Consider the following 21,864-nt stretch of genomic DNA (forward strand, 5'->3'; position numbering starts at 1 on the left):
GCATCCGCCGCCTCTCCCCGGGCGTTCTCCTTCCCACAGCTGAAGGGTATCTTCCTGCCTCTTGGCTGGCTGCTGGCCCCTTCTTCGCCTCCGAGCGGGGCCCCAAGAGTGCTTCCACTTGTGGCTCCACGCTCCAGCTCTCTCCTTCCCCCTCCTCTTCTCTCGGGGCGCTCTTTATGCCCCCGCGCCAGCTCTGATCATCATTGATTGCAGCTGGCCACAATTTCAAAAAGACGCGGCTAATCAGCCGCGTGGGTCCTGCCACCTCTTCCGGTCCTTCCGCATCGTCGGCTGCAGGTAAGGAGATCGTTGTTTTTCTCTCTTCTCCCCAGTCCTGTTTTGGGTCCCGGGGTTCCCCCTTTGCCCTTTGGGGCTATACTGTGCCATTACCCTGTGACACTAATATATTTACCATCAAAGATGGGGCAGCTGAGAATCGAGGGTGTCTTTTGGGCCAACTTGGCACGGGAAGGGGACCTTGGGGGGATCACAGCCATCCTGCAGGACCCCGTGCCATGGCACTAATGAAAGCATAGCAAACTACCTGGCTGAGCTCTGCCATCCTTGTGGAATTTTGTGAGTTTGGTCTCCTGGATGGCCTGTTTCATGACCATCTTATCTGTGAGGTTCAAGATGAAGCAATCCAATGTTGCTTGTTCTCTGAACTGAAATTGACCTTGGCTACTGCACAAGAAAAAGCCTTGACAGCTGAGATGGCATCCCATAATGTGAGAGAAATTTGCCAGGCATTCTTCAGCAATGTCCACATACTGCAAACAAGTCAAGAATCAGATCATCACCAGCAAACTTAGCGGATTATACCCTCACCAACAGCAACAGGTAAACTAATTAATTCACAGACATGTTTGAGTTGTGGCAGCCAGCATAGATGAAGGGAGTGCAGGTTTAGGAATGTGGAGTGTTATGCCTGCAAGAAGGGCCACATAGAGAGGGTTTGCCACGCAAAGGCCAATTCTGGGAGACAAAGACTGTGGCAAATTTACTCCCAAACCACTCACAGATTAGAGTCCTCTCTGGAACATGAGGTACAAAAACTATATTTGATTCAAAGTGTTGGTGTTGAAACTGAAGATTCTGAGATTATTGCAACTGTAGTAAATGGACAGAAGTGAAAAATGGAAGTGAACTTGGGTTCAGGAGTATCTGTCAGATGAAAACACATTCTTCCAGTTGTTTCGACACCCTCTCCCCAAGTTATTGAAACCTGAGTGTCACCTGCATGACTACAATGGACAGGTTGTGGGAACTTTGGGTAGCTGTAGTTCTGATGCCCAGTACGGATCCATTAGACAATGTTTACCCCTCATTGTCACTGAGGATTTCTGCAGAAGTCTTCTGGGGAGAAATTGGTTCTCACCATTGGGAGTCAGTATTCAAGACCTACACCGTCTTTATACAGAAAATCTGGAAAAGCTTGCAAGGAATTGGGAAATTACTCGGGTCCACCTGTGATGTTCGAAATGGATCCTGCGATAGCCCCTATCTGTATGAAGGCTCAGAATGTACCTTTTGCACTCGCCAAAAATTGATGCAGAATTAGATTGGCTTATCACACAAGGGGTCCTTGAGCCAGTCATACATACAAGCTGGGCCACACCAACTATTCCTGTTTTAAAACCTAACAGCAGTGTTCACATCGTGGGGATTACAAGTGCACTGTAAATAAAGCACTTAAGCAAGACCCATACCCAGTGCCTGCCATTAACCAGTTACTGTCTGCTCTTGCAGGAGGGAAAGTTTTTGCTAAACTTGACCTTGCTCAAGCCTATCAGCAATTGATAGTGAATGACAAGGCTGCTGAGGCCCAAACAATAATTATACACTGAGGAGCATTCGATGTCAAGTCCCTCCAGTTTGAAATATCTGTGACACCAGGAATGTTCCAGCGTTTCATGGAGAAAATGCTAGCAGGAATTCCCGGGGTTGTTCCATACTTTGATGTGTTGATCATGGAGTCGTCTAAAGAGAAACTCGCTGATAGACACAGAGAAGTTTTATAGAGATTCAATAAAGCAGGTATCAGAGTAAAAAGAGAAACATCTACTGGGAGTTTCCAGTATCAACTTTCTGAAATATCAAACTGATGCTTCTGGCATTCACCCAGTTGAAGACAAGGTAAAAGCAATACAAGATGCCCCTATACCAAAACGCAGACAGTATCTTCAAGCATTCCTAGGACTTGAAAGATAAAGGCCACCATAGCAGAGCACCTTCATCACTTATTGGATAAAGGAGCTCAGTGGAAGTGGCCTTGCCAGCACAACGAAGCCTTCCAGGGTGTCAAGAAGTTGCTGACCTCAAACTTTGTCCTTGTTCACTATGATGAGCAGAAGCTGTTGTCTATAACTTGTGATGCCTCACCGTTTGGTGTTGGCGCTGTCCTCTGTCACACATTGCCTGATGGCATGGATGCACCCGTTGCTTTTTACTCAAGAACAGTGACTCCAACCAAGAGGAACTATGCACAGATTGATAAAGAAGCATTGGCAATCAACGCAGGGATAAAAACAATTCAAAATTATGTTTATGGACACAAATTTGAAATCTCAACAGACCACAAACCCCATCTTGGAATTTTTACTATGGACAAGCCAACTCCTCCTATTTTGTCTCCCTGTATGCAAAGATGGAGCATCAAGCTAAATGCATGTGACTATACACACATATAGAAACCTGGGAAAAATATTGGAAATGCTGATGCATTGAGCTGCCTCCCACTACAAATACCTGATTGTGCTGCTCCCCCCACCAGTGGAAGGCCTCATGCTGGAATCCATGCCAGAAGCCCCTCTTCAAGATGATCAGATAGTAAGGATGACTGCAAAAGATCCTGTGCTTGCCTGTGTCCTCAACTGGGTGTGGAAGGGCTGGCCATGACACTAATGAAAGCATAACAGACTACCTGGCTGAGCTCTGCCATCCTTGTGGAATTTTGTGAGCTTGGCTCCTGGATGGCCTGTTTCACAACCATCTTGTCTGTGAGGTTTAAGATGAAGCAATCCAATGTTGCTTGTTCTCTGACAAATTGGCTGGGGAATTAAGGCCATTTTCATCACATCAGCATGAGCTGTCTGCCCACAAGGGTTGACTTCTGTAGGGAAATCATGTCATAATTCCAGAATCAAGATGCCAAATCATACTGACAACACTGCATGCAGTACACCCAGGCATTGTGAGGATGAAAGTGCCGGCTAGAAGTTATATATGGTGGCCAGGTATGGAAAATGACATAGAAAGTGTTGTGAGGGAGTGCAGCATTTGTCAAGTGAACCATCATAATTCACCAAAAGCACCAGTATTCCTTTGGTAGATGACAAGGGAACCGTGGTCACGCATCCAAATGGATTTTGCTGGCCCTTTTCAAGATAAGAGCTTTTTAATTGTTGTTGACTCATACTCTAAATGGCTTAAAGTGATTACTGTCTCATCTCTTACATCAACTGCCAATATCACAGCTCTCCGTCAGCTGTTTGCAACCCATGGGGTGCCCGACACTATCGTTTCTGATAATGGCAGTGCATTCACCTCAGCAGAGTTCCGAGACTTTGCCAGCCACAGCCACATTCAAACTGTTACCATTGCACCCCACAGGCCAATGGGCAAGCTGAGCGAATGGTGCAGACTACAAAAGATGCACTGAAAAAGATTGTTGTAGAAGACTGGCCTACCAGACTGACCACATTTCTGTTTGCTCAGCATGTAATTCCTTGCCCTACAATAGGATCCAGCCCATCAGACCTTCTTATAGGTTGTCATCTCAAGAAAGTCAGACCTTGTGAGAGACAGGCAGTTCAGGAAAGAAAAGAGCTGGACTCCACATTGGCATTTGGTACCTTACGTTTTTTTGTTTCACAAGAGACCGTTTGCTTGGAACTATGGGACTGGCCCACAGTGTGTTCAAGCTAAACTTGTAAGCATCCCATATCATACACAGTCCAGACTGATGACGGACAAGTTTGAAGATGTCATGTGGACCAGTTGCATGGGTGTTCTCCTATTGATAACCATACACCTGAACAATCCCCAAGCACCTATCCATCACCAACAGATATGGATTTACTGGGAAAGTGCCCACTTGTTTCCACCAACTCAAACCCTTTTCCATCACTGTCAAAAGGAACTATTGCTGTTGATTGTCCAGGTAGGCTGACGGGGCCATCATCTGCTGAACCCCTCCCTGAGTCAGGCTCGATAGGAAGACTGCAGCAGAAGCAGAGTCCTCACAAATGGTGGCTGACTATTCTGTCTAGGGGGAAGGGGTGTTGTGCCTTATGGTTTTTCCTTTTACTGTCCCTTTAAGGCCAAAGCCCTCATTTTCAGCACTGCAGGGTTCAGTTTGCTTTGTGGCAGTTTTGCAGGACTGGGGACTTCTTGTTCACTGCCATGAGAAACCAGGGGGCATTTTGTTGGTTCCATTCACTTACCTGGACTGGGCCTGGCTAAGGTCAGAGACAGAGTGAGTATAAGTTTTCCATAAATATACAGAGGGCAATTGTTTAAGATCCATCCTGGATATGATTCCAGAGAGTTATAATAATAAATAACTGTTAGTTCAACACAGGAGTGTCCAGAGTGTTGTTGCTGAACTCACAACATATCAGAAACATCATATGTAGAGGTGATCTTGTGGATCATGGTGTACATGTGAAAGGTCTAGTCAGGTGCCTGATGAATCCACTCATGGCTGACAGGTCCAATTTGAGAGTGATACAAGTTGTTGCAAGTTTTACAGATCCATGTGTTGTCTGAGTTGGAGTCCCAAGTTTACAGCATTCTGCTTTCTTCTTTCTCACTTTGCTTCCGTCCTCTGGATTAAAGCTGCTTCATGTGCAACACCCAGTTCCAGGGTTTTCTCTAGAAAATAGGGGATTCTGCATATTCCTCACAGCTTTCTACATTGTGGAATGACTTCATATAATTTTGCACCCATTATGGTACTGCCATGGAGGGCAACCCTGCTTTCTAGAGCCATCTCAAATCTCAGTATACATTAATGAGGGTATGCCCAGAAAAAATGCACAAAGTTACCATTATAGAACATAATCACAGCCAAACTTACATAGCATAAGCAGAATTGGTCAAAGCTAGAGCTTGGTAGCTTAAACATCATAGGACACTTATACACATGCTGTGGGGGTGGGGGGGAAGGAGTGGCATTTTAGTTAGACCAGCTCAGAAAGCTGCTCTAATTAAAGTGCCCAAAGTGTTGCATGTATCAGCATCCCCACGCTGAAAAGTGGGGGTGGAGGTGCTTTAACTAATGCTCATCAAGCCAGCTTCATGTATCAGCCAATGCATGTAATGCTGGAGTATCACGATGCTATGATGGAGTATGCTATGATGTACTGTAATTACAGCATGTCAGAGCAGCCTTGCTGCACGTGTATAGACACCCATAGGTGCTAGCAAAAACTGAATGTCAGTATACTCAAGAGAATGAGATTTTTGGCCATAGTCCATAAGCATAAAATGTTTCTTGTCTTTATTTATGGGAGGCTGGAGTTAGCTGAAACTGATTTCAAACTACTTAATTGCTAAAAGAGGCCTGGCAAACATCCAAGAATACAGAGATTATTTTTCAGCTACAAATGTATTGCAAATTGAATGTAAACCTGGGAGAGATTTGGCAGTTACAGCCATAGTTTCTAGAGCAGTTACAAAAATTGCTGGGGGAAAAATGCAAAGCTAAGTTTTGTGCAGATCAATAGGGTTTAATAAAAAGAAAGCAAAACAAAACAGAAATGTGACCTCCACTCTTAAAAAATGTAGACTGTGATCACGATCACCAAACCTACTTTGGAGGATGAGACTGCAGAAAGTAATTACGGCTATCCACATAGGGTGATCAGGACCGCATATTACCAGTCTATCACTTTAAAGGAGTACTGTTAGCACTAGGTGGGATTTCTTTGCTTAAAGATACCCGGATTTTGTTTCCCAAGGTATAAATGACAAATATGTTTAAAAGAACACATGAGATACACACTGGTCTCAAATGAGCGGCAATACTGAAAGAGCTGTTAAGCCTTGTCACACTGGCATAAATAAATAAATAAATACAGGCTGAAGCAAGCAAAAGAGTTCTTGTTGGTGGCACAGGAAAAATCGCTTCCCAGTCCCCCACTCCTCCCCGCACAAACAGAAAAAGTATCACTTGTTTATGCTACCTAGGTAAAATATGTATTTGTCCTTAGACTATTTTTTTCTGTTTCTTGAGATATCATCACTAGAAAATGCAACAGTTAAACAGAAGTAAGGATTTTTGTAGGTGATATCTTTTATTGGACCAGGTAGGAGAGATTTAGACAAGTCTTCAGGTAAAAGGCCACCTTTCTTCTGATCTAAGGTCAGGCATTTTTCTCAGACTTTGCCTCTGGTATATTTCCCGGATTATCATGGCTGCAGCATCACTCCAACACCAGCATAGGTAAACAGGCAACTGAGCATATCAAATGTATTTTTGCTAGACCTGGTATATCTGACAAAGTAATATCTGACACTGAGCTACAGTTTTGTTTAATTTAAGAGCAACTTTTCTACCACACATTGGATGGCAGTAACAAGAATCAGGATCAAATTTTAGGGATCACAGAATCACACTTTGTTCAGTGTTTAGCCCTGATAAGTTACTACAGAACAGCCTCAATGATGCCAGAGTGTGTGTAGGGGCTTGCATATGTATGAAGAGACAGGCATGGTGAAGCAAAAACACTTTGATTTGAGCTGCCAGCATTGCATGGAAATGTTTGTGTTTTTATGATAGGAAACAAAAGTCATAAGCAGCAGTGGCATTACAGGAGGTAACCCTAGGGCATATAAGGTTGTCACACTAGACAGAAACACTGAAGAGAAGTAGACAAAAACCTTTCCAAATCCTAGAAAGGAGAGAGATAAGGGGCACTGACTTCTGTTCTCCAAGGCCTCAAATAGGTCACATCCCACAGATGGGATGACACAGCTAGAGCTAACGGATTAATCACAACCTGACCACAGTGATGCTAATGTCGCAGGCATCCCACAAGGCCTATCTGACAGCATAGGGTACCTGAGAGATTACTTAAGCAAAATTAGCTTAATTAACAGTTTGAGCTTGAGTTTTTGACATGCTGAGTTTTATTGATATTTTTAAAATTGCTATTAATGTATACTTAATTATGAAAGAAAGATGGGGAGAATCATACCTTTTAGATGCTCTAGCACGAACTAGTTATTGTGCCCCAGAGACTCAAGTTGAGCAATTTTTGTTCCCCAGATTATGGCTGAAGGAGAGGCAGAGGCTACAGAAATAGATGACTGAGGGCACCCCAAACGAAGCTCAGCAAAGCAGGCAGAGGATTTCTGGGACCACTAGCAGATGTTATATGGAATATTACATGTTCCATTGGAAGCTGGGGTAGCAAAGCATGACCAACACCTAGCCTAAGTCCCTCATGGTCCCTCCCCCTCCCTCTCCCCACTCCCTGCCAAAGCAGAGATTCTCCCCTCCTCTCTGCCTTACACAGACACCTCTCAGCACTAGCTAGCATACTACATGCTGGCTATGGTCTGTCCTCTGGGAGACAGGACAAAGGCAGACAGGACAGTGTTGGCTTAGGGCTTTAGGAGCTAATCAGTAGGTAGCTAGTAATGTCCCTCCGTTCCTTCCTTGGAAAAAAAGGTTATTTAAGAAGAGCTTGAACTGATGAGAGAGGCTATTTTGTTTTGTTTGTTGGGCTGACAAATGCTGTTATCAACTCCCAGTGTAACTCCCTGCTGTCTAACAATGTTCTGTTATCAATGCGGGGGGTGCAGAACCCCTCTCCCTCAGAGAGTCCTTCCATGGCTTGGCCATGCCCCACCTCAGCACTATGGAAGGGAAGGGAGGACTACTTTAATGCCCTCTGGCTTCTAGCCTGAGCCACTGCAGGCATGTGTTTGCATTTCTTCAGTCCAGAGAGGATCTCTGTACGGTTACAAACCAGTTTAGCCTAGCCAGGTTAGACTAACCTGCAAAGATTGAATCAATTCAGGCTCAGGCTTTTTGAATGTCTGTCCCTAGCCTAAAAAATGTTTCTAGGCAAGAACCCAGTAGTGACACCCACAGGGTGCACTGACATGAAGTTCACTGCTTATTTGAGCAAGTTTAGCTAGGCATGCAGGCTTTTCATGGTGATATTTGACCTTAGCATATTTTATGAAACTTGCTTTGCCTCAGCCTTTCAGTCTTTTACACTATGCTTTAGGAGACAAAATACCACCATGTGGAGATATATGTTTTTCTTTCGGCAGGGGTATGTGTTGAAGCAAAATATTTCAATGTAACATAGAATTGTGCAAAAGTTGATGACAGAGGGCAAACAAAAGAGAATGCAAACAAAAAAATGCAGTTTTCAAAAGAAACCAAATAACTTCGATTTAATTTGTTTTAAAAAATTTGCCCAATTAGCTAGATCCCTCGGTCTGGAATATTGGTCAAGATTTCATGCTTCAGCTATTACCTGTAAAAGGGAAGAGGGCTGCAAAATAAAAGATCTAGCCATCTCCCAGATCCCCTACCTAGATTTTCCCTAGACTCATTCTATGAGGAAGTTAATGCATCTATTGGGCTGCACTGAACTGTACTGTCTATCGACATTTTTAGAGAAAGCAACTGTAGCTAGGCAGAGTGACAGCACTGTTCACTTTGTGTGGGAGAACAGGGGGACCCTTCCCTGCCTCTGCCATTTCCTGACAGGCCCCTGTCATGGGAGCTGAAGGGTGAGGTAAGTTAGAAACATGCCAAGCTGTACAGCTGCTGAGAACTCCCTATGCTTTAGATATCTCAGGATATAGATAGTTCCATTTGCTCAGGATAAGATGGGCTGTAAATCTGGATTTTTGCACTGCACATTATAGTATAAGTACAGAAGATCTTGCAAATTGAAATTAATATGATTCTGAATGTTAATGATGAGGTAAGCAAGCAATAACAATCAGAGAATATAAATTAAGGTTTTTGTTTTGTGTTCGGCAAACCACAGCTGTGGCTTCACATTTTCAAGGTGCATATTCATATAATTCCACTGCAGTTTCTTCATCTGCAGAATGCTGATTGTAAGACTTCCTTTTTAAAGTGCTTTGTAATCTATGGATGAAGAGTGCTATGGAAAAGCTAGGATTATGCTTGCTATGGTGTCATTATTATTGATTTTCCCTCGTTACATTTTAATCCAATAGAATTAGCGAAATATATTTTCTGTAAGAATAAATTTGACTTAGATTCACTTGAGTTCGAGAATCTGAGAGTGAATTATTTTGTTAATTTCCCCATAGGAAAGAAAGGTCTCTGCATTACTCATATGTGCCATCAGGCTCAAATGGTGTGAAGAGATCTTGAATTAGTCAGCAATGAAACAGTTGCAGGATAATGGGAGTTGATTGTTAGAACTCTGATCTGAGCAGTGAGGGAGAAAATTCTTACATGATACAATTAGATGACATCATATCAAGAACGCAAAAGCCAAACTACTGGTCTTTCTTGAAGAATTGCTCCAGCAAAGGGAATGCACCATTTTCAGGAGCTGGTGGATTGTATTAAGCCTTGCCTTTATTTTCTTAGAAATTCATAGTTTGTTGGGGTTTTTTGAGGCCCAAAAGGATCATCTAGTCTGAGTTTGTATATAAACAGGCCATGGAATTTTATTCATCAAGCTCCTCAGTCAAGTCCGTAACTCCTGGCTGAAATAAAACGTGTCATTTAGAAATGCATCCTGTCCTGATTCGAAGATTTCTGCGTAGGAGATTTTCCTTGTTGGGTCAAATTCACACTGCTTTGTCTCTGAAAAGAGCCAACACTTGAAACTTCAGAGGAAAATGTAAGAATCCTCCCTAAACCATAATTCTGGATTAACCTGCTGATGGGAGGTATTCTTGCTCCCCGCCAGCAGTTAAGTTGCTGTCCAAAAACGCAAGTTTGTTTCCATCATTTTGTTCTTTATTGTGATTGTGGATGTTTTCATGAACCACAGCAAAATACCTCGTAACTCCTTCTATTCCCTGCCATTAAGAAGTGACCTAGGGCGTCTGTAGATGAAATAGGCATTGATGTCAAGCGCCTGAAAATTTTAACCTGGTCTTTTTTTGGTGCAGTGCATTTGTGTTTGCACGACATGGTGTTTGTGTTTGCAAGATATGGCGCTTTCAAGTGAGTTAAGTCTTCTGTGTCATTCCCCACAGATTTCAGTAGTCAAATACCAATCTACCCCCCATAGTGTCCTTCTTAATATATTACAGCAGGAGGTGCATGTAAACTGGTCTCCCCTGGCCTCTCACTGGGAGTTTCCCCGGGCACGGTCACCCCAAAAACCTTGTCACTTACAGCTACCTATGCTCAGTCAATCGGTCTGGTCTCTTTCCATCAGTACGCAATCCCAAAGACCCCATCGCAATCCCCATTCCAGAGATAAGCTGCGTGAATCCTCCCCTCACAGTCCTTTCCCTTCCCATCCTACCATGTTACAAATATATGTGCTTTTTCTTTTATTTACTATATAACTGCTATGATATCATAAAATGTTCAGGGTTTACAGTAGTAGGTGGGTGTTTGTTGCCACCTGGTTGATTGGCGATTGCTGTCAGTGATGTAGGTGGCGAACTCTTCTGGCTTTTTTTTTTTTTTTTTTTTGTTCCAGTGGTTCTGGACTACATTTCCCAGCATTCCTGAGTTCATTGATCATTGTAGTTTCCAATGGGGGCTGTCCCGTTCCCTGCCAAAGTTCCACCATCAGTCTGTTTGTGCAGTGCGACATATGGCTTTTGGAGGTGTGTTGTGAAATGTTTTATAAATATTTGGAAAATATGGGTTGCCATTTGGCTTGGTCCCCCACCCACCTAGTCCACCAAGAGCTATAGTTAACTTTCTTACCCACATGGGTGGGGGCTTATTCAGATGTAGGTGACAGTGTGTAATGCCCTGCTCCCCCAAACTATTGACAGTCTGGAAGCAGCAAACCCCTAGCCCAATCCATATTTCTTCCCCTGCTCCCTTGACCATCCTCCCCCCTCCACCCCCTGTCTGCAACACCGCATACCTTTGTATACACTTGAAATCTATGTCTGTAAATGAATTTATTTTAACATAATCAAGAGAAAAAACAAAGCACTCCTAGGTGTTGTTGTCAGCAATATATTCTGCCAGACAATCATGCACAAGAGCCACCCAACCAGCCTCTCCTTGAGGATTCTGCTCAGTCCCTGTGCTGCTGCTGCTGCCTGGACATGTCTCTGTTGTCTGGCCACTGCTTGTCACCCTTCTTCCCATGACTCCTTGAAAACCTCTCTGCAGCTCTCAAAGATATTGTGCAGCATGCAGGCTGGCACTACAAAGGCCACAATATTTTCTGGCTCCATCTCAAGCTTGCATGTAAGAGCCCTCCATAGTCCTTTCAGTCAGCCAAACACACATTCCATGGCTACCCTGAAGCTGCTCAGACAGTAGTTAAAAACCAGCTTCTGCAGGTAGGTGATGTCCCCTCCATAAGACTTTATGAGCCAGGGCTTTAAGGGGTAGGCAACACCTACTAATGTAACTAGAGAAATGGCAACACCGCAGATCACTGTCTCCTCCATGCTGGGTGTGTAGTGATCATTCTCCATGACACCAGGCAGAAGGGAGTTTCTGAACACGTGCGCATCATGCATGTTGCCGGCCCACCTGGTATAAATGTTCATGAACCAGCCCCGGTGGTCCACCGTGGCTTGCAGGATCACGGAAGTATATCCTTTCCTGTTTATGAAAGCTCTTCCCCCTCCCCGCAGGGCACAGCACTGGGATGTGTGTACTGTCTAAAGCCCCCATACAGTTTTGGAACCCCTTTTCATTGAACCCATGTATGAATTACTGCAGATTTGTCAGGCAGATAATTTTGTTTGAAGCAATCTCCTTTAGCCACTGGCATACCTCATGAGTTGCTAACCCGGCCGTACAGGCAGCTATGCCAAACTGGTTTGCGATGTAGCAGAGGCTGGATGGGCTGGCCAGTTTCACGATGGCCATTGCAACCCTCTTGTCTGGTGGGATGGCCTGAACCATGTTCATGTCCTGCCTCGTGATGCGGGGCCCCAGCATTGAGACCATATGATAGAATATTTCCGTTTTCATTCAGAACATTTCCAACCACAGCTGGTCGTTCCAAGTTATCGGCACGATTCACTCCCACCAGTCCAAGCTGCTCTCATGGGCCCACACCATGTGGATTCTGGTCCTCCTTAAGTTTCTCAACAGAGCTGGTCATCTTCCTCTTCCTCACTTCCCTCTGGGTATTCTAAGTTCTCTGGGTACCTGTATCTTCTTATTATTATTCTCATTGCTGTTAAAGCAGGAACACACCTTGCCACTGAATACTCTATGATCATTTTTATCCTTCTCAAGCGGTGCAGCACTAATCCCCAGGTAAACATTATTTGCAGAAGCAGTACTGCCTCTTCCTCCTGCTCACCCATGTCCTTCCATATTCTCCATGTTGGAGGACTCTTCACTGAGTTGTTCTCCATCATCATGAATTTCATCCTTAGATTGAACTAGCAGCTGAATTCTGGTCCCAGTGGGACCAGAATCTCATCTCTAATGTGTTTAGACATATTCTATGTGCCACTGCTTGAACACAAAGCTCAGCAGTTGGCAGGGGGTGGTCATGTGAAAGGATGTCTGTGAGTAGAAAAAAATATGGACTCCAAGATGGTTTTTGTTTTTACTTTTCCTTTCTCTCGTGTTTTTGTCAGGCCTGTTATGTAGCAACTTTTCCTGATTCTCAATTAGATTTTTTAATATAAAATCTTAAATACTGTGGTTTGAGCAGGGGTATAACCAGGTATTTTGGTACCCTGGATGGAGGTGGAGATCCCAGAGATCATGGAGGGTACGAAGGCAGAGGAGAGGAGGGGGAATAGGAGGGGAGAGAGATCAGTATGTGCCCCTCTACATTGGTACCCTGTTACACTATTGTGTTTTGGATTCAGAAACTCAAACTTTTTTCTCACTTCAGTGCATAAAACCTAATTCTGCTTGTTGTGTTCATATGATTAATATTAATGGACTATCTCAAGGACTAGTGAGTAAGGAATCAGCCCTATTTCCATTACTGAAAGTACTAGTGTGCATAAGGGATACAGAACTGGGCCCATGAAAATGTCAAAAAGAAATGGGTTTTCTGAAACAGAATGTGGTTTTCTTATTCATAGGATTTACCAGCAAGCTAAAATAAAAAGCAATCCTTCAATTATTAGGTACAGTCAATTTTAAGAATGGTTTAGGCTTGGTGATATTTCAAAAAAGATATCTCCTCTCCATGGAAGAATGGAGCCAACCATTTTGGAGTAGAACAAATGTGTTTTAAATGAAGTATTTGCAATAAATTAATGCACATCTATCCATATTGCATAATATTTTCCCTTCAAAAACAGAAATCTTCCTTCTCATAAATGGAGGAAAACTATATTTGCTAGAAAGAACTGGACCTACAAATCACACTAAATTGAAAGGTCACTTGTGGCCAAATTGAGAGGCTTTTTGGAAGGCAATTTTGCTACCAAACTAGTTTTCAAAAAAAGGATGAACTAATGCTTTCAAATGTCTGATCGCTTTAAGTAATTCAAATTATGTACTCTACCTGATATTAAGCTTTCCTGTAGAAATTACAATGCACTTACATTTGTACCTACATTGTGACAGAAATCCTTGGGGACAGCTTAAATCCATTTACCTCCACTGCTGTGAAAAACATGGAGTGAATTTTGTAGCTCTATCTCCCAGCACAGCTAGAGTTAAAGGTCTGACAACATTTCCTTTATGTTATAAAGTCTTTTGTTCAGAGGTTTATTACTGAGTCATGCAAAAATTTACTCCGGGCTCTCACTTGGCACCCAAAAGTTCAGCCAATATTTCTGGGCACTTTGTCCTAATTTTCTTTTTCTTTTTCAGTTAAAATTGAAAAAGGAGAGAAGTGTTCTCTGGTTTTCCAGCTGGAAAAAGTAATGTTCCTATTACTCAGAAAGTGATTTTGATTTATGTAATGAAATTGTGCAGGCTCTTAGTCTACACTGTTGATTATTTTTTAAATATAGAGCATTCAGAACAGTCCTGGCTATTACAGATTGCACAACTCTTTTGCTTTGAGGTAAGCAAATTCTTATATAGTCATTCTGCATGCTGTGGCTTCAGTCCTGAGGCCTTTACTTAAGCAAAACTCCCTTAAATATCAACAGGTAGATTTAGCCTTTAGAATTAGGGCAGCATTTTTGTCTAACCTGTCAAGAATATGTTTGTGGGTGTGTGTGTGTGCGCGCGCGCGTGCACACATACAGACACACACAACAAATCAAATAAATAAGCCTTATCTCATTCAGGGTTTGCTACAACCTATGTACTTTGCTGTGGTGAATTAAAAAGGACTATAGGTCATGTTAGTGAAGCTGGGTCCAGTTTTAAGCACAATCTAAGGGTTTTGATTTCAAATCTGGAAAAAATTGGGGGTTTCTCCCCTTCCCCTCCCCCCAAGTTCTGAGCCTTACATTTTGGGGTTTGATTGAATCTAAGAACTCAGAGGAATGAACTACCTGAATGAAAATCATAAAAGGGCTTTTCACATGACCACCCCCTGCCAACTGCTGAGCTTTGTGTTCAAGCACTGGCACATAGAATATGTCTAAAGACATTAGAAATGAAATTCTGGTCCCACTGAAATCAATGGGAGTCTTGCATTGGCTTTGAGCCCAGGAGTCCATGCTAGATCTCATTTTCCACTGTCTTCTGTCTCCAAAAGTCATCTGTGCAAAGAGGCTGCAGACCAGAACAGTTGCCACTTGTACACATGTGACATGCTTTATATCTCAACCTAAATGACTATCGGGGTACCATTACAGCTCTGGATACTTAAAGATATCCCCATTGTCTTAAACTGAGGAAATGTCTGCATTTTATTGCTGACAACTGCATGTCTCTGTTTCCTTGTTGCTGGTGGGTGGCTGTCTGCTTAAGTCACAGCAGGAAAGGCAAGTCAATGACACAGGTAAGAGCCTGGACACATGGACATGGCTTTCAAGGAGTTAATATGACAATGGCGGGGTCAGCAGTCAGGGGAGAGGAAGTTACCTGGCTTTTTCTGCTCAATTTAAAATGGGGTGCGCTTTCTGGTCAAAGGAGACCCACTGTGTGTAGACAAAATGAGGAGCATGTGTGCACAACACTTTAAAGCGGGCTAAATGCTTTTGCACTACTGTAATGGTGTCACTGTTTGCATGCCTCAGTGGTGTACTGTGCATTAATTACAGCCACAGTAGGAAAGCTGGCAGCATAATGCGCCTTAAATGACTTGGGGCGCAGCAAACTAAAACTCCTTGGAGGAGTTTTAGTTTGCTGCCCCTACAGCTGTGGAGCAAAGTACTGGGCTCCATGCAGCTCTGTGGTTCTGCAGAAAGCCCTGCAGGCAGCCTGACAGCAGCCCAGGAAGCAGAGAGCCTGATCTTTTTTTTTTTTTCCCTTGAAGACTGCCTGTCTGCCTGAACTGCACCGGGGCCTGGTGCTTCCCTCCATGGCTGCAGTGCCCCCCAGGACCACCCAAGCCATGAACCTGCCTATGGGTGGGTGTTGCCTGGGGGGGGGGGTCCATCATTGCCACGGAGGGAAGCACCAACTCACCCCTAGCACTCAGGGGCTGCTGCGCCCAGTGGCAGCTCACCCTTCCCTCCCCTCCCTGCTAGAGAGGCAGGTAAATCAGTGGGGTGTGTGCACAACGCGGTGGTTTAATTGGCCCTAAATTGAAATGGTGTTTTTTAAAACCCACTGCTTCAATTTAGGGCCCCTGTTTTATCTACACATGCCCCTAGGTAGAAGAGGCTGTCTAGGGTGTTTCAGTAAAAAGAATCTTACAGGATGAGCAGAAAATCAGAGGGAGAGATCACTGTGCAAGCAGTGCAGGTGGCTTCTTCCATTGCTGGGTATGACTGTACTGTACTCACTGTAGTACAGACATTCCCCGGCTGGCTTTATAGCTGTCCATGCAAGGAGTTTCTTCTGAGGACCATGCCATTGTCAATGCATAATTGGCTTCCTTATGTTATATAGTATATATAGTTTCTATATGGGACTGCAAAAATCAATGATAAACTTAGCATCAAATATACCTTTTTAATTTTCCAACATTTTTCATAAAAGGGCAGAAGAGAGCACATCAGAGCATTAGACACATCCAGAGATTTGGCAAAACATTTTTTAAAGCAGTTATTTCAAGCAAGTGATTACCCCAGCATATTACACTTCCCTGTTCTTCCAAGACAACGTCCCTTAACACCAACCTGTGCTTACAAAAACAGAGCATTGCAGAGAATTTAACTTCCCCCTTTGGACACCAAGTTGATCCTCAGTCTTGCTGTGCTCTGGAACGCTATGAACACTTCTACATCATGGCTGTAACATTGCCTTAATTCAGGTGTTGCTATGGATTAAATCAGATGAGATTATCTGACAATGTTGGATATAACCTGGATGTGTGGGTTGAGAGAAAGGGCAGGCTCAGATGTGACAACCAAGATTGTACTCCTGGGAAACATGAAGTGATGGTGCTGTTGACACAGAAAAAGGGATGGAGGGAGGGCTTAGGGGATGGTTGGAAGAGAAGAGGGGAAAGTCAGTTCAAGTACTGAGGTACTGAAGATCTTTTATGCAAGGTTTTTAGCTGGATTAGCTATTTCCATATATCCTATTTCCACATGCTATGGGAGCTGCCAGCTATTTGAAAGATGCCACAAATTTCCTAAAGAAACTAGCTGCCCTTTACATTTTAACTGCCATTAATGTTACATCTCTGTACCACGGACATTTACATCTCTGTACAACATCCCTCATGAGGATGGATTACAAATCATAAAGAACATTATCCCCAGTAAGTACACTGTTTCTGTTTCCATTATACTCTCCTGCTTTGTGATATTTTAGATTTAGGGGATCCCTAAGCCTACAAATGAACAGCATTGCCATGGGCACACACACAGCCACACAGTATGCCAATATACTTAAGACAGATCTTGAAGTCTATTTCCTCCGTAACTGCCCTCTTCCCCTGGTATATCTAAGGTACATTGATGACATCTTCATCACATGGACATATAAGAAAGACTCTCTAGAGAATTTGTACCAGGACTTTAACAACTTCCACTTCAATCAAACTGACTCTGGAATTCTTCTTCCAGCAAATTTATCTCTTGGTCTGGACACCACTGGGAAACTTTGCAATGGCCATATCACCACCACATTGTATCAGAAATCAACAGATCACTATGCTTCCTCCACACCAGCGGCTCTCATCTTAAGCACACCACTAGATCCATCATCTACAGGCAAGGTGTACATTACACCTGTATCTGCTCTGATCCCACTGACTGAGATACACCCATTTAGGATCTGGAACAAGGATTTCTACAATTACAATGCAATCCTAAAATTGTAGCCACTCAAATCAACAGTCAGACTCAGACTCTACTCCAACCTGCTACAATACCAACTCTGAGACAAGGACAATAGAATCCCTTTGGTTGTCACCTGTAGCCCCCAGCTTGAACACCTAAGACGCACCATCAATGACCTCCAACCCCTCCTGGAAAATGATGACCATCTCAAAATAGCCAAGGGGGACAACTCTGTTTTAACTTACAGGCAACCCCCAACCCCAGCAACCAACTACATAATTCCTATTTTCAGCAAGGCACTAGACATTGCTCTGGATGTAGATTCTAGCTGTACCCCCTCATCACACGGAACACATTCACTGGACCAAAGAACAAAGTTTATAACATCCAAAATTTATTTACCTGCACCTCTACCACTGTCGTATATGCCATCACCTGCTTACAGTGCCGCGCTGATGTCTACATTGAACAGATGAAACTTCCGCTGTGTGTAAGAATGAATAAGCACTGGACATTGATACCAGAAAGACAGACAAGGCTGTGACAGAACTTTTGAACTTCCCTTGAACCTTAGATTAGATGTTGTTAGACAGCAGAACTTCAAAACTGAACTTGAAAGGCAGATTATGGAATAAACACTTCTAACCTAAACTGAGACTACAGATTCTTACTCCTTTATCTTTTATAGGCACTTGTCCGTGGTAACTATCTTCTTCTAGCTAAAGATGTTCCTGGTTCTTTTTCACAGTTGTAATGTACCATGACAAAATGTGTATGTTATGTAGTGGGTTTAAGTCTCATTATGGATTAATATGCTATTACTAATAAAAGATGATAGGGAGCGCCTTATAACAATTTTACCCTCTTGACCTCCCAGTCCTAAGTTACAGCAGGGGGCAGTTTAGGATAGGATTGTGATTGGTTGGTTTATTTTTTGGGGTCAGGTTGCTTTCATTGGGGGGATTGTCTGCAGGTTGGCTTGAGAGATGTGAGGTTTCAATAAGCAGCCTCCCTTTCAGCCACCTCTTTGCTGTTAGCTGCTCTCTCCTCGTTCTCTCCCTGACAAAATGTACGTGGTATCCCCTTTTCCCCTCCCATAACAGGGGCCACTCTAGGGCTTTCCAGGGGATCCCCTAATTTGCAGTCCAGAAGATATTGTTCCCCACTAGGCAAAGCCACTTTAGGCCAGGCACTAACATTGGTGGGGGGGGGGTAACTCTTTTTGGCAAACACTCTCCCTGCACCCCTGACTCCAGCACCCAAATGTGGGAACCCTCCTTGTATGCTTTTAAAAAAACAAACTTCAAGCATGCTTGCAATTCTGTCTCAGGCAATACATTTGTAAACCATGGAAACACAGCTTATCTGTTCTCGATCGGTACAGCCCTGAATTCTCACACTGAAAGGAACGGTAGCTTGCTGTGTGAAGCCTCTTTGGCCACAGAAAAACCCAGGGTGCATACTCGGGTGTCCTTGGGGCAGGAAAGTGGGGTCCTATGTTTGACAAACACCTTGCATAAGCACAATTTTTTGGCCGGTCTTTTGAAGCATTTTTGGCTCAGTCAGAGGCATTGTCTTATCAGTTACCCTATGTGGATGTCAGTCCTCCTTCTTGCACTGCCAAGCATCACCTGCAGTCATGTACCCACCCCCTCCCTGGTTTTCTGTAAAGACTCCTTTCTTCTCAAGTTGCCAGCTTCACTCAACACCCGAAACCACCCCAGACCTATCCCCTATGTCCTGCACCCAAAGCGCCCCCTCCCTCCTGCATGGAGGATGTCCTCCTCCCATCCCATTCATAGACCTCTCTCAGAGCCCATTATGAACGAAGTATTCAAAACTTTCTCTCAGGAAGACTTTATTTAATTACAAACTAATAGGAAATACAAAATGAAATATAATAACGATCCAATTATACAATTACAGAGCACATTCCCCAACCTCAGCAGCCATGATGTGTGCCACCAGGCAATTTCTGATCACAACTCCTCTTCTGCTGTTTGCCTGAATCTCTAACCCTCCACCCCCTACCCTGCTGCTCTCTGTGTACGTTGTGCAGCTTTTCTCACTTCCCTTAAGTGTTCATTCCAAGATTGACTGAAAACTTCCCCCCTTGTCTCACAGGTATTGTGCAACACACATGCTGCCATTATGGAAGAGGTGATGTTCTCCACATTGACCTCTAGCCTGTCCCCAAAAAGTTAGGCTACACTTGCCTGTCTTTTCTGAAAATTGTCTGACTGCTTGACCACTCTCAGCCAAGTCCAACCTCCTTCCTTGCCACCTACATGGGGCTCGACCCCACGATTAACAACTACCTCACTGGACAATGTACTGGGGTCACCACACTGGTCACCCAGGTGGGTACCCTATTTCCAGGACCGTAGCCTAGCCCCTGACAACAGGAACCCCCCAGCAGACCATGGCATTGTCTCCTCATCTCTCCATTCATAAACAGGTTGACCCAGCACTGACCCCACTTACTCACAGAGACACATACCAGACAGACCAAGCTGCATTGCCGCCTGCAGCCCGGGGTGCTAGAGCAAGTTTGCACAGTGAAACTGCCTTCCCACCATTTTTTCCCTACCACCTCCCCTCCTTTCCACACCCTGCATGCCTGACAGTATACTGAACGCATCACTTGACAGTCTGAAACAGTCTGCAAATTCAGGCTTCCCTGGTGTCCCTGCCACCTGAAGGTCAGGTCTAGATACATACTGGACACAGACTAAACTCCATTGCCTCCCCTGGGCCTCCCCGCCCCCTGCATGTGCGTGCATGCGCGCGCGCAAACACACACACACACACATCCCTGGAGTGCCAGAGCAAGTTTGCATAGGTCAGGGCTTGCCAAGCCAGCCTTTCAAGCCTCCCCAACACCACATCACGCACCTCCCACCAATCCCCAGTATCCCATTATCACCTACCCCATCTTTCTCTGTACAAGTTCATTGCTGCAAGCATGAAAGTTCAGTCTGTTTTTGACAGTATTCAAATTATGGTCTCCACAGGATAGCCTCTCAGCTCCCCAAGTCATGGATAGCTCTTTTAAGCAACAGAAGGGGTGCAGCCTGCCAAGGCTTGCCAGGAAAACAATGCCAGTAAACCATTCAAAAGCTGTCACTCACTGCCTGCCTGTACCCTGGCAGCCACCCACCCCCCGGTCACAGGCAGGGGTTCCATTCCACAATTTACCCCCAAGCTTATAGCATAGTCAATTTCTTGTATTCTCTGCACCCAGAATGGCATTATCCACCCCCTCCCATATTGCACTCCCTCCACATTGTAAAAATCCTGATCACTCTGTGGAAACTACTCATCATACAGGACTTGTATTGCTTTCATATCTAGCAGAACTATTTTTCCATCAAAGTCAATTCTAACACAGTGGTATTTTCTGGCCTGCAGTGATTAGCCACCATTTTCACCAATCCCCAGCAGGTTTGTAAGTATGTTTCTGAATGCCAGCGGCTAGACTCTCAAAGCAACTAACTGCCACAAATATGTTGACATTGCACAAATCACACATTGTTATTATGCATCTCTTCATAAAAGGTTCACAGGTCTTAGGTCTTTGGACATACACCAGAACAGGTCCTAGCAGGCTGTACTACAAACAAAAAGAAAAATTTGCAAGACATGCCGGATACTTCGCAAGGCCAGGCACCAAACTGGGCTTATGAACAAGTTGAGGCACTGATTGATATTTGAGGTGAAAGGAAGGTGCCCATGCAACTCAAAAACCAAATAAATAAGCCGGTATATGTGGCTATTGTGGTACTATTAACAGAACATGGCTACAATTAGGACTGGGACCAGTATCACAGTAACATCAAGTCGTTAAAGTGTGCCTTCCATCATGTTAAGGACAATTACTCTCATTCGGGCACCTCACAGAGAATGATTGCATTCTATGATAAGCTGTCTACCATCCTTAAAAGAGATGCTTCAGACATCTCTTGCTTGCCCAAGTTTGGGACAACAGGTTTGGTGGCCAAGGAGCCTGAAAACATATCCACACCTCCCCGGCACCACAGTACATTGGCAAGCACTTCAAAAATTGCACATGATTAGCCTTATCAATCACAGAATCAATCACAAACCAACAACCTCTTTTGGGACTGTTCATAGGATGTCTTTGCCAAGCAGCCAAAAATGAGCTTGCCCTCTACTCTGTTTGTCCCACACATTTTGGTACTAGATACATAGGATGATCAGCAGCAGGGGACCAGAAATGACTCTTCTGTTCATGATGACGAAGATGACACTAACTCCATTAACATTCTCTTGCAGGAGTCTTCAGGTTTCCAAGAGAGTTCTATGCCAGAGATCCCACAAGCCTTGTGAACAGTGACTTATAAGTTATAACATTATGTGGCAGTGCACCTTTGGTGCCTGCCACTTTAAGGGTAACATCAAGCT

The sequence above is a fragment of the Crocodylus porosus genome, unplaced genomic scaffold (genome assembly GCF_001723895.1).
Source record: "Crocodylus porosus isolate Cpor-Errol unplaced genomic scaffold, CroPor_comp1, whole genome shotgun sequence".
Classification (NCBI taxonomy): domain Eukaryota; kingdom Metazoa; phylum Chordata; order Crocodylia; family Crocodylidae; genus Crocodylus; species Crocodylus porosus.